Genomic DNA, 12,276 nt, shown 5'->3' on the forward strand with positions numbered 1-12,276 from the left:
AGATGTAGCTGGCCCAAAAATCAGTTGTGCTGAGTCTAGAAACCCTGGTGTAAAGGTTCAGCGCATGGCCTTTGTAGCCAGACTGTCTGGGTTTGAATCCAGCTCCATTCTTACTAGCTATGTGACCTTGGCCAAGTTGCTTAACCTCTCTGTGGCCCATCTGCAAATAAGGCAAATGATGTTCCCTACTGCATAGTGTTATTGAGAGATTTAAGTGAGTCAGTATATTTGAAGCATTGGAACCATATCTGGCACACAGTAGACACGTGTTTAGAGAGGCAACTGATGCAGTGGTGGAGTGGGTTGACGAGCTAGCCTGTGTGGATGTGAATCCTCCGTCTGCCACTTACCAGGTGTGTGGCTTTGGGCAGTCACTTAAACATACTTGACTCAGATTCTTTATCAGTAAAATGAAGATAATAACAGTATCTACCATTAAGATAACTCTTGTATGCAAAGTGGTTAGAACAATGACTCACATCATGAAAGCTGTGTAAGTACCAGTTGTTATTATTATTGTTATTATTCACTTATTCAAGCATTAAACAAATATTTGGACATCCTGTGTCCAAAGAAGTGAAGTCACTGCCTTAAAGCTGTTAGACAGCAGAATCAGGATTAGGACCACTGACTTATGAAAGGATAGCTCTTTCCAGTATCAGTTTACAACTCTCCTCACTTCTTGGCATCCTGTGTGGTAGAAAGTGAGGGGTCTATCATTCTGGGTAATTATCACTTTGGAGGCAATGTGAAGAGTGACACTATGACCTGCAGTGTCACTTAGCAGCTAAGTAACTCCAGCGCTGCCTTTGAAAACTAAGAGACTGATGGTTGTTTGGTGAGAAAAATCAACAGATGTTGGAGGTGCTAAGCTTGAGTTGTCAACAGTGGAGAAAGTGATTTTAATTTCTTTCTATTATTTTTATTGGAAGAGGTATTTCTTTCTTCTTTTTCTTTTTGCTGAGGAAGATTAGCCCTGAGCTAACATCTGTGCCAATCTTCCTCTGCTTTATATGTGGGTCGCCGCCACAGCATGGCTGGTGATTGGTGTAGGTCTACACCTGAGATCCAAACCCACGAACCTGGGCTGCCAAAGTCAAGCATGCTGAACTTAACCATTAGGCCATGGGGCTGGCCCCTGGAAGAGGTATTTCTTTATTTGAGCATCTTTTTAAAAATTATTTTATTGCGATCATATTGGCTTCTAACATTGTGTACATTTCAGGTGTACATTATCACATTTCAGTTTCTGTGTAGACTGCATTCTGTTCACCACCAATAGTCTAGTTGTCATTCATCACCATATGTATGTGCCACTTTACCCCTTTCACCCTACCCCTACTCTCTTCCCCTCTGGCAACCACTAACCTGTTCTCTTTATCCATGTGTTTGTTTATCTTCTACATATGGGTGAAGTTATACAGTATTTGTCTTTGTTTGGCTTATTTTGCTTAGCATAATACCCTCAAGGTCCATCCACGTTGTTCCACATGGCACGATTTTGTCTTTTTTATGGCTGAGTAGTATTCCATTGTGATATACACCACATCTTCTTTATCCGTTCATCCTTTTATGGGCACTTGGGTTGCTTCCAAGTTGGCTGTGGAAGAGGTATTTCTTTAAAAGGCACTCTGTGCAATCATTGTGCTGTTCCAATTTACCTCATCATGATGATAGTAGTGCCTTCTGAAAAGGTTTTCTTTTTTGTTTTCTTTTTTTTTATTTTGAGATGTAGAAGACAAATAAAGTTTGAGCTTTGTGAGAGCTTATAACTTTTGGAGTAGACATAACCGCTGTTGGAAAATGAGCCCAGTTAAGGTTAACACACTTGTTTAAATGACTTTAAAAATTATGTGTTCTTTTAAATGGCTTTGTTAATTAGGTTCTCTTCAATGAGTCATATTGGAGAAATATAATCTTAGGGCTCTCATTATGAAGTGAAGCAAGACCTGGGTTTGCAGACCTGCAAGCCCGTCTACCTTCAGCCAGGCAGAACTGTAAGCAAGTGACCCTCCCTTTCCAACCAAGATCTCAGTAAGCACAAAATAAATAAAAGTAGAAAATTATTTGGAGACCTTTCCAACCTGGGTCTGACCTTTTTGATTCATTTGCAGAAGTAATTGCCTGTGGAAATTGCTCTGTTTTTATCTGTGGTGCTATTAAAACACTGGTTGAAATAAGGTGGCACAAACTGCATTGTTAATGGGTGACCATGGAGTGGGAGCTGCTGTTTTATTCGACAGATGAGAAGTAGCTGAAAATAACCTTCTGTCTCCCCCGTAAGAATTTTGCTTGTTAAGTGACATTCACCAACGTGGCAGAGTTTCAGTGTGGTATAGGAATTCGTGCTATTCTTAGCAAGATATTAAATGAGTTTTCAGGCTTTTCTTGTTATAAAATAGGGAATGTATGAGTGTTTTATATTCTCTGATTTGGGGAGCATTTTCTGTGCCCAGGGCAGTAGCTGTCCAGCTTGAGGAGGAATGAGGGCATAGTGCTGGCAGGAAATTAGGCCTGAGAATTTGCATTTCTACCAAATGCCCAGGTGGTGTGATGCTACTGGTCCCAGAGCAAACTTTGAGAAGCCCTTGTGTGATATTGTGATTTATAATAAGAAATATATATTTGGTCTTCATTTCTATTTCTGTCACAGTGCTCCTAAAACCCTTGGAATCTCCTGTGATAAGAGAAATAAAGGTGTCTCTTGTGATGTTAATGAGGCGACTTTTGGCACTCACCCAACATCCAACATCTGGGGCACTTTGCCAGGAGAACCAACCATGTGATTAGAGAGTTGGGACTTTCAGTCCCACTCCCCTGACCCCGGGGGAGAGGAGGGTGGCTAGAGATTGAATCAGTCCCCAGTGGCCAGTGATTTAATCAATCATGCCTGTGTAATGAAGCCTCCACAAAACCCCAAAGGGACGGGATTCAGAGACCTTCCAGGTTGGTGAACCAGAATGCTTCCATGTGCCACCATGCCTGGCCCCAAACTCCACGGGGACAGAATCTCCTTTGTTTGGAGCCTCACCTTCTATATCTCTTCATCTGGCTGTTGACTCTTGTCCCTTAATATCTTTTGTAATAAACCAGTAATCTAGTGAGTAAATGGGTTTCCTGAGTTCTGTGAGTTGCTCTAGCAAATTAATCGAACCCAAGGAAGGGGTCGTGGGAACCTCTGATTCATAGCCAGGCAGTCAGAAGCACAGGTAACAGCCTAGACTTGTGATTGGCATCTGAAGTGGAGGGCAGTCTGTGGGACTCAGCCATTAGCTTAGGGACTCTGAAGCTATCAGAATTGAGTTGAACTGTAGGACACCCAGCTGGTGTCAGAGAATTGGTGATGGTGTGTGGAAAAACCCCACCCACATTGTATTTGGGTCCAGAACCCATACCTTGTATAATTGAACCTGAGCAAACTCACCTTTTTGGGACAGTCTCTTCAAAAGTTAGTCAAATTCAGCATTTACTGGGCACCCACGGAATGCAAAGGAATATGCCCCTGAAATGACCCCACCGCAATTCCTGCACTCCAGAAATTCTTCTATTTAAGGAAAAGCACAAGCCTATGTATCACAGTAGGATGTACCCACTCAAAGCCAATGGCTGAGGGGACTAGAATCCAAGGCTGATTGATGGAGGGATGTTAACACTGGGGTGGTTCAAGAAAGAAAACTAAGATTTATTTTGGATCTACCCCATACCAGCCAGCATTGTAATTGGCATTTGTCGTGTTAATTCATTAAATCTTCACAGAAACCCTGAGAGGTGGAGATTAGCATCTCCTTTTCATAAAGGAGGAAACTGAGGCTCTTATGATGTAAATTAGTGGCAGGGCCCATACTTCATGGCCACGGTTCCTTCTCTTCAGAACTCAAGTTATTTTCACTATATCATTTTGCTTCCCAGCATAGCACATGACTCACCTGAGTATTCAGCTAATGTTTGTTGAATTAAGACATCTGATGGTTGGGTTAGTGAGGGAATGTTTCCAGAAAACGATAACCTAGAGATGGTCCTTAATCATCTTATTAATTATTGTTATTATTTACTGAGCATTTATTATGCACCAGGTACTGTGATAAGCATTTTATATACATTATCCTACTTCTTAAAAAATAAACTATAAGGTAATTATTAATTCTATTATATACAATGAAATTTACAGAGGGTGAATGATTATCGTGAGGTTGGTAGTGGACCCAGGATTCCAAATTGCAGCTTTTTGTCTCCAAAGCACAGACTCGTTGCATTCTCTTATGTTGGGTTGATCTGCTAACAGGGCAATGAGTAGTTACTTCCTTTTTTCCCATTGTTACTGCTCATTTCTTCCCAGACAACGAGATTTATAGCTATGGATTTCAAGTCACAGGAAATAAGATTTTAAAAGTTAGTTACCAGTTACCATGCCAATATAAACATTATCCTCTCACCCACTCCATCATTATCACATTAGAATAAGCAAAAGCAATAATAGCAGCAAAGACCAAAAATACTACATTAACAAAATTAGACATGTTGCTGTCATGTGTGCTGGAGGAAATGGAAAAAGGACTAATTCTAGTTCCCAGGCCTTCCCTGCCCCCTCTCTCTTCCCCCATGCTTACACTTAGTCTTCTGTCCTTCCTAATTCATGAATAGGTTCATTCAAAGTCATGAAATAATCAATATTTTGGCTGATGTGTCAAGTTCTTAGCATTTATGGATTTTAGAGATTCCTTTGAAGGCCTCTGTTTTTGGATGATGAGCTTGGTTTAAAACATCTCTCTCTGGACTCCAATATTTTCCTGCAATGATAAAATTTGCGTCCAATTATGCAATTCAAAGACAATAGTCCCCATTCAGGCTAGTGTTCCAGGTTACTGTCTTAACAAACTGCTCTCTCACGTGTGTGTTCTTGACAGTTGACTCCAGGGTAACTAACTGAAAGAGAAGATAACATGGAGGGTCTCTGTGTTCCACCTCAGGACTCTGGGTACTTTCTCACAGTATCTTGTTCACCCGACAACCCAGGGAAGTGAGCAGGTGTTTTTCCTTTTGTCAGACTGACAAAAACAGAGAGGGGGAAAAAAAGTAATTTGCCTCTGGCCACACAGCTCTAAGTGGCTGAGCTGGAATTTGAACCCAGGAGGGTATAACTCTGAAGACTCTATCTTTTTTTCCTTATCCAATAATATTGTGGGTGCAGAAGTCACTGGGTTCACCTATTGGGATTTGCTGGACTGCTCTTAACTTAGAAAGCAGAAGATCAACTTCCAAGCTCCTTCTCTGCCTTTTTACTCTATTTGTTGTGTCTCGTTAATGTCTTACAAGTGAAAGGGTGTCTCTGGACTGCTTGGAGCTCTCAGTGCTATTGTTGTGTCTGTTAACGACCTTCCCCTCAAACCCACCAGGGCAGCTACCTGACGTAATGAGCAGTTCACCCTAATCAGATGGCTGGCTAATGGGGAATTGAGGATCATAAGACTGGTGATTTCATTTTAAGGGAAATTCATATAACAAGAGTCTTTTTCTTTTTTTTTCCCCAAAAATAAAGAAAGTCAGTCTCATTAAAATAAGTAGAAGCATGGCATAATCTTAATGGAGATTGAATTTCAGGCACTAGCTTGTTTAAAAGCAGGGATGGAGAGGGCTTTTGCTTCCTCACTTTTTCCTGGTGGTACCTGTGAGATCTGGGGCTGGCAGTGTAGCAAGGGTGGGAGTAGAGTTGAAGGACAGAGAGGGGGAGGGAGAGGGAGGAAGAGAGAGAGAGAGAGAGAATGTTATAGTCTACATTCAGAAAATGGGCTTTTTATAGATAAGCAACTCTTTCCTTTTGATCTACCCTACTCTAAAAAAAGAAATTGGTGAGTAATCCAATGAGCCTTGACCACGAAGAACAAATCAAAACCAACGTTTATGCCCATAGGGTTTGACAACATATTCTGAGATATAACATGAGTTGAAATAGAAGATAGACAGTCATAGTACCATGCTTCTCAAAGTTATCAGCAGAAACAGCATCACCTGGGAACTTGGTAGCAATATAAATTCTCTAGGGCCCATCCAAGACCTACTGAATCAGAAACTGGAGATGAGGTCCAAAAACTGTTTTAAATGCCCCCCATGTGATTCTGATACCCACTGAAGGTTGAGATGGATGACTTAGTGAGTGTGTGGCCTTGGAGTCAGCGAGACCTTGGATTCTGGCCTCTCTGCCTACTGTTTCTCTGATATTGGACTTCAGTTTCCTTATCTGCTAAATATTGGTAATACCCACCTTGAAGTAGTGTTGTGATTTATTACTACATTGCTCTGCGCTCTTGGCTTTGAAGATTTGGAAACTATTTTTCACTTCCAAAAGGGTCACGTTGGGCCAAAACCAGCCATTCCTAACTGCCTTTGCAAACTCTTAATATTGCTGTTGTTAAACACAGCTGACTGAACATACGTTTACATCTAATCACTCCTGAAACCCCACTAAACCAACAACAAAGGAAAGGTTTTTTTAGGGCACAAATCCATAAGGGCAAAGAGGATGAGAGGAGAGTAACAAAAATTTGAAAACTGGAAAGCAATGATTGACTTGGCCGACTCAAGAAAGCTGAACCTTGAGGTGACGGGGGAAATCTAAAAAATAATTTGATTTACAGCAGAACCCCCAAAAGACTGAGGCATTAGTGGCAATAAGTGCCTTTAGGACTGAAAGTGAAGGAGAGCTAAGGAAAGGAGGGCTGCTTGAAAATTTGTCTAAGAAGCATTTAGCCCCCCAGATGTCCTTCTTCTTTGATGAAGCTGGGTCAACTCCCCTCCTCCACCCACTCAGAAGCCTGGTTTGTTCTCAAGAGAGAGTCACCGTGGGGGACACCGTGCACAATGGAAGGCAGAGGTACCATATGAACACAGGATTAGGGGGAGAGTTTGTACGTGGAATGTTGAGACCTTCAACCTCCCTACTTAACTGCTGAATGCTGCTAACATTTTCCAGACAGCAGATTGAGAGGGTTTTCTCGGGGGACTCTGAGAAGTCCAAAGGGACACTCCTAAAGTTAATGACACCATGAGTTCTTCAACACAAACCCCAGCCAGGTCCCCCTACAGTGAATTCTCACAGTTAACAGTCTCCATTCGTACATACAAAGCTTTTAATCAGTTTTCTAGGGCCCCACTTTTTTTTTTTTTTTTTTTTTTTGTGTAGCCAGGATTCCAACCCATAGTCTGGCTTCCTTTTCTGTGTTTGTGTGAGGAAGATTGGCCCTGAGCTAACATCTGTTATCAATCTTTCTTTTTTTTCTTTCCAAAGCCCCAGTTGTACGTCATTAGTGGTAGATCATTCTAGTTCTTCTACGTGGGATGCCACCACAGCATGGCTTGATGAGCAGTGTGTAGGTCCACACTCAGGATCTGAACCAGCAAACCCCAGGCCACCAAAGTGGAGTGTGCAAACTTAGTCACTTGGCCACAGGGCCGGCCCTTAGGGCCCCACTCTTAAATATGAGCAGATATCTAAGGATTACCACATATTTCTAATATGAAAGGCAGACAAATATAAATAAATTAGGAAACAAAGACCAAGCAGGGAGAAGAAAACTTAAAAGTATATCTATCATTGATATCCTAAGAAAATAAGAGAAGATACTACGTTAATGAAACAGAGCAGAGTGCTATTAAAAAGAAACAATTAGAGGACAAAAAAACTCATGGGAATCAGAGATATGAGAGTAAATGAAAATTAAATAAAGGGATAGAAGACAAAAGTTGAAGAAATCTCCCATAAAGTGATAGAAAACAGGAGAGAAAATTAGATTAATCCATGAGTCCAACACCTAAATAGGAGATTTTGGAAAAGAGAATAGAAAATGAAAGAAAAGAAACCATCAAAGAAATAACCCAATAACTGTGTGAGGTGATGTATGTTAACTAAACTATTGTGGTAATCATTTCTCAATAGATACATATGTCAAGTCATCATGTTATACACCTTAAACTAATACAAGGTTATATGTCAATTATATCGCAATAAAACTAGAACAAAAAAATGGACCAAGAGAATCTTTTATCAACATGCCTTTGAAAACCTACTCCATTTTGAATTATTTTGTTTTCCCCTGATTTATCTCTTTCATCAGGAGTTATTCCCTCTATGTATTCATTCAGCCCATGCTTTTTTAGTCTTTTCTTTTCTGCATTTGGCATAAAAAGGGGGAAAAAAGATGTCAGAGAGTCAGTGTGGCTCTACCCATGTCAATTCATCTTCCATGACCAGCTGTCCCCATCATTGCCAAATGAAGTTGTCAGATGATGAGAAGGGCTGACAAAAGAATAATGGCATGTTGCTGGGGACTAAGAATACAGGAATGAGCATAGGTTTGAGGGTAGAGTGTTCTTTAAATTCTGTTTTAATATATTATCAGGAATTCTGCATAGAACAAAGTCAGTTTGGATAGACTTATAAATGACAACAGAAGACAATGATTTTTTAATTATTGCACAATGGAAAAAGATTCATATTAACTCTTTCTTTATCTCTAAGCTTTGATACATTTGCAAAAGTGGCAACTTATTATTATTTTTACATCCTTCTTGAGTTTATGAGTAAATTATGTTCTGCAAAATTGTTTATTAGAACTTGTGCCTTTTCCAATAGAAGTAATTTTATGAACAGTGACCAACTTCCTAGAGAAGCCCACAAGTCCGTTTGACCCACTGATTAGTAAAAGTCTGCTGGTGAGGTTCTAATAGCTCTGCAGAAGCTGGTCACCCAGAATGCCAGAGATGCCCTGCTCACCCAGGGTCAGGCTCTCCTCCTCTTCACTTCCCTTCAGTAGCAGGCAGATTAGGTGCCCCTCCAGCTTCTGGTACCTAGAGTAGATGTCCCAAAGAGACAGAGATGGGAGAAGGGAGAGGAGTGTGGCTGATGGCTCTAGAGACTGGTGTGCTAAGGAGAATGGGGAGCTGGGGAACCGGTTAAATGTAGCAGAGAATAGCCAAGGGCTTAGGATGTGTGACCTGCTAAGCTTCTTATTTCCAACTCACTCCTTGACCATTTCTTTTCTGTCCCACCAAAGGAACTAGGGGTTGAGCTATCTACTTCCTTTTCCATTGCCCTTAGTTTGTAAATTCTGACTAGGATTTCCCCCCATCTTGGGTTCATAGAACAGTCTCTCAATTTCCCTTTGCCCTTGGCTTTTGAGAAAGTGTGAGGGATTTTATTTCAAGCGAAAATAGAAAGCTGACTAGGTACGAAAAGTGTCTATTATATTTATTCTTCCCTCACCCCATCCCACGACTATTATCACCACCCTGCTCATCTGCTCTTTCTCTCCTCTCCTTTTCCTTATCCTTTGATCTGCTGGAGGTAAGTTTGAAAAAAAAAATGAAAGAAAGAAAAGAAAAAGAATTAACCAGAGAAAATTTCCATGAAATGAAGGGCATACATTTCTGGATTGAAAGGGCTTATTGAAAGCCTAGCACAATGGATGAAAACTGAGCATACTTAATTATGAATTTTCAGAGCATCGTGGAAAAAGTTTCTAGAGAGAAAAAACTGGTTCAATATGAAGGATGAGGGATCTGAATGCTTTTGACTTCTCAACATCAAGAGAAGAAAATGGAGAAATATTTCTAAAATTCTGAGAAAAATCATTTCTACTCTATACTCTTACAGCCAGCTAAGCTATTGAGTATAAAAGTGAGCATTTTAGATCTCAAAAATTTTGCTCCCATGTACCTTTTCTCAGAAAGCTATTAGAAATGTCTTCTACTGACAAAAAGGAGTAAACCAGAAATTGTAGGGAAGATGATGGTGTAGGAGGACTCTCATCTCCTCCCATGGACGTAACAAATTTACAGCTACCCTTGAAACAGTTACCCCTGAGAGAGAACTGGAAACTGGATAAAAAAAATCTCCACAACAAGGAACAGTGCTGTCTGAGGTGGAAGAAGCAGAAAGTCCTTTCCAGAGAGGAAAAAGCCACATTCTAGGCATGGTGCTTCACAGCAGGGAGCAATCTTAAGCCACATAGGGGAGCAGCCCTATCTTCCAACACCTGAAACAATTGTGTACTGCCACACCTGGGGCTGGCCCCACGCAGCTGCACTACTGGGAGAGCTAACAACATCCTTGCAGGCCAGAGACGTACAGCAACTGTAAGCCCCTGAGCCTGGCAACCAGCTATGCTGGGGGTCTATTCACTTAACAGAAAAACTTCAGCAGGAATAGGCTGTTAGACCTTGCAGCCAACTGTGTTGGGGCTCCCCATGCCCAATATAGTGACTGAAGGAACCATATAGCATCTACACATAGCTGAGCATTACAATGAACCAGCCAGGGGATCAGCCTAGTCTCCCTGGGCACCTGCAGCAAGAGCAAACCTGCCACAACAGAAGGATACACGTAGCCCACACAGGGCCACACAGGGGACACTCCTGGAACATTTGGAGCTAGTGAAGAGGGAGAAGCATACTGTTGAGCCTCATAAGGCATCTCTTACATAAGATCACTTCTCAAAGATTGGGAGATGAGGCTGACCTACCTCATACATAGATATAAGCACAGAGAAAGAGGTAAAATGAGGAGGCAAAGGAATATGTTCCAAACAAGGGAACAGGACAAATCCTCAGAAAAAGAACTAAGCAAAACAGATATAAATAATCTATCTGATAAAGAGTACAAACTAATAGTCATAAGGATGGTCACTGATCTTGGGAGAAGAATGGATGAATACAGTTAAAACTTTAACAAAGAATTGAAAAATATAAAAAAAGAACCAATCAGAACTGAAGAATACAATAACGGAAATGAAAAATTCACTAGAGGGACTCAATAGCAGAGTAGATGATGCAGAAGAACAGATCAGTGAGCTGGACAAAAAACTAGAGGAAATCACCCAAGCTGAACAGAAAAAATAATCAAAAAGAATGAGAAAAATCTAAGGGACCTTTGAAAGAACATCAAGCACACTAGCATCTGTATTATAGGTGTCCCAGAAGGAAAAGAGAGAGACAAAGGGGCAGAGAATCTATTTGAAGAAATACTAGCTAAAAACTTTCCTAACCTAAGGAAGGAAACAGACATCCAGGTACAGGAAGCACAGAGAGCACCAAACAAGATGAACCGAAAGAGGCTCACACCAAGACATATTATAATTAAAATGTCAAGAATTAAAGATAAAGAGAGAATCCAAAAAGTTGCAAGAGAAAGGCAACAAGTTACATACAATGGAAAGCCCAGAAGGCTATTGGCAGACTCCTCAGCAGAAGTCTAGAGGGCAGTGGCATGGTATATTTAAAGTGCTGAAAGGAAAAAAACTACAGCCAAGAATGCTCTAATTGGCAAGGTAATCATCAGAATGGAAGGAGAGATAAAGAGTTCCCCAGACAAGCAAAAACTAAAGGAGTTTATCACCAAGAAACCAACCTTACAAGAAATGCTAAAGGGACTTATTTAAGTGGAAAAGAAAACGCAAATAAGAATAAGAAAATTATCAAAAAAACAAAACAATAAAATCACTGGTAAAGGCAAATATAAAGTAAAGGTAGCAGATCAACCATCTATAAAGGTCAAAAGACAAAAGTGCTAAAATTATCTATTTCCATGATAAGAGGGTTATGAGCACACACTAAAAAGAGGTTAAGTATGATATCAAAACCAGAAAATGTGGGAGAAGAGGAGTAAAAGAGTAGAGCTTTTAGCAAAAATTCAAACTTAAGAGAGCATCCATTTAATATAGATTGCTATATATGTAGGTTATTATGTATGAACCTCACGGTAATCAAAAATGAGAAATCCATAATAAATATACAAAAAATTAAGAGAAAGGAAGCCAAACATAATATTAAAGAAAGCCATTAAACCACAAGGGAAGAGAGCAAGAGAAGAAGAAAGGAACAGAGAAGAACCACTAAAACACCCAGAAAAAAAGTAACAAAATGGCAATAAGTACATACTTATCAATAGCTACTTTAAATGTCAATGACTAAATGATCCAATCAAAAGACATAAGGTGTCTGTTTGGATAAAAAAACAAGACCCATATATATGTTGCATACAAAAGACATGCCTCAGACCTAAAGACATACAAACTGAAAGTGAAGGGATGGAAAAAGATACTCCATGAAAATGGCAATGAAAAAAAAGTTGGAGTAGCAATACTTAGACAAAATAGACTTTAAAACAAAAACTATAACAAGAGACAAAGAAGGACACTACGTAACGATCAAGGGAACAATCCGACAAGAGGATATAACACTTGTAAATATTTGTGCACCCAACATAAGAGCACCTAAATATATAAA

The 12,276-nt window shown here is 40.2% G+C and overlaps 1 protein-coding gene across 5 annotated transcripts in view; it reads left to right on the forward strand.

Moving 5' to 3' along the window:
* KCNH1 (potassium voltage-gated channel subfamily H member 1) overlaps positions 1 to 12,276 on the forward strand; it is a 362,772-nt gene that overhangs the window by 228,520 nt on the left and 121,976 nt on the right. The window lies entirely within an intron of this gene.

Source organism: Equus przewalskii, chromosome 23, assembly GCF_037783145.1.
Source record: "Equus przewalskii isolate Varuska chromosome 23, EquPr2, whole genome shotgun sequence".
Classification (NCBI taxonomy): Eukaryota; Metazoa; Chordata; class Mammalia; order Perissodactyla; family Equidae; genus Equus; species Equus przewalskii.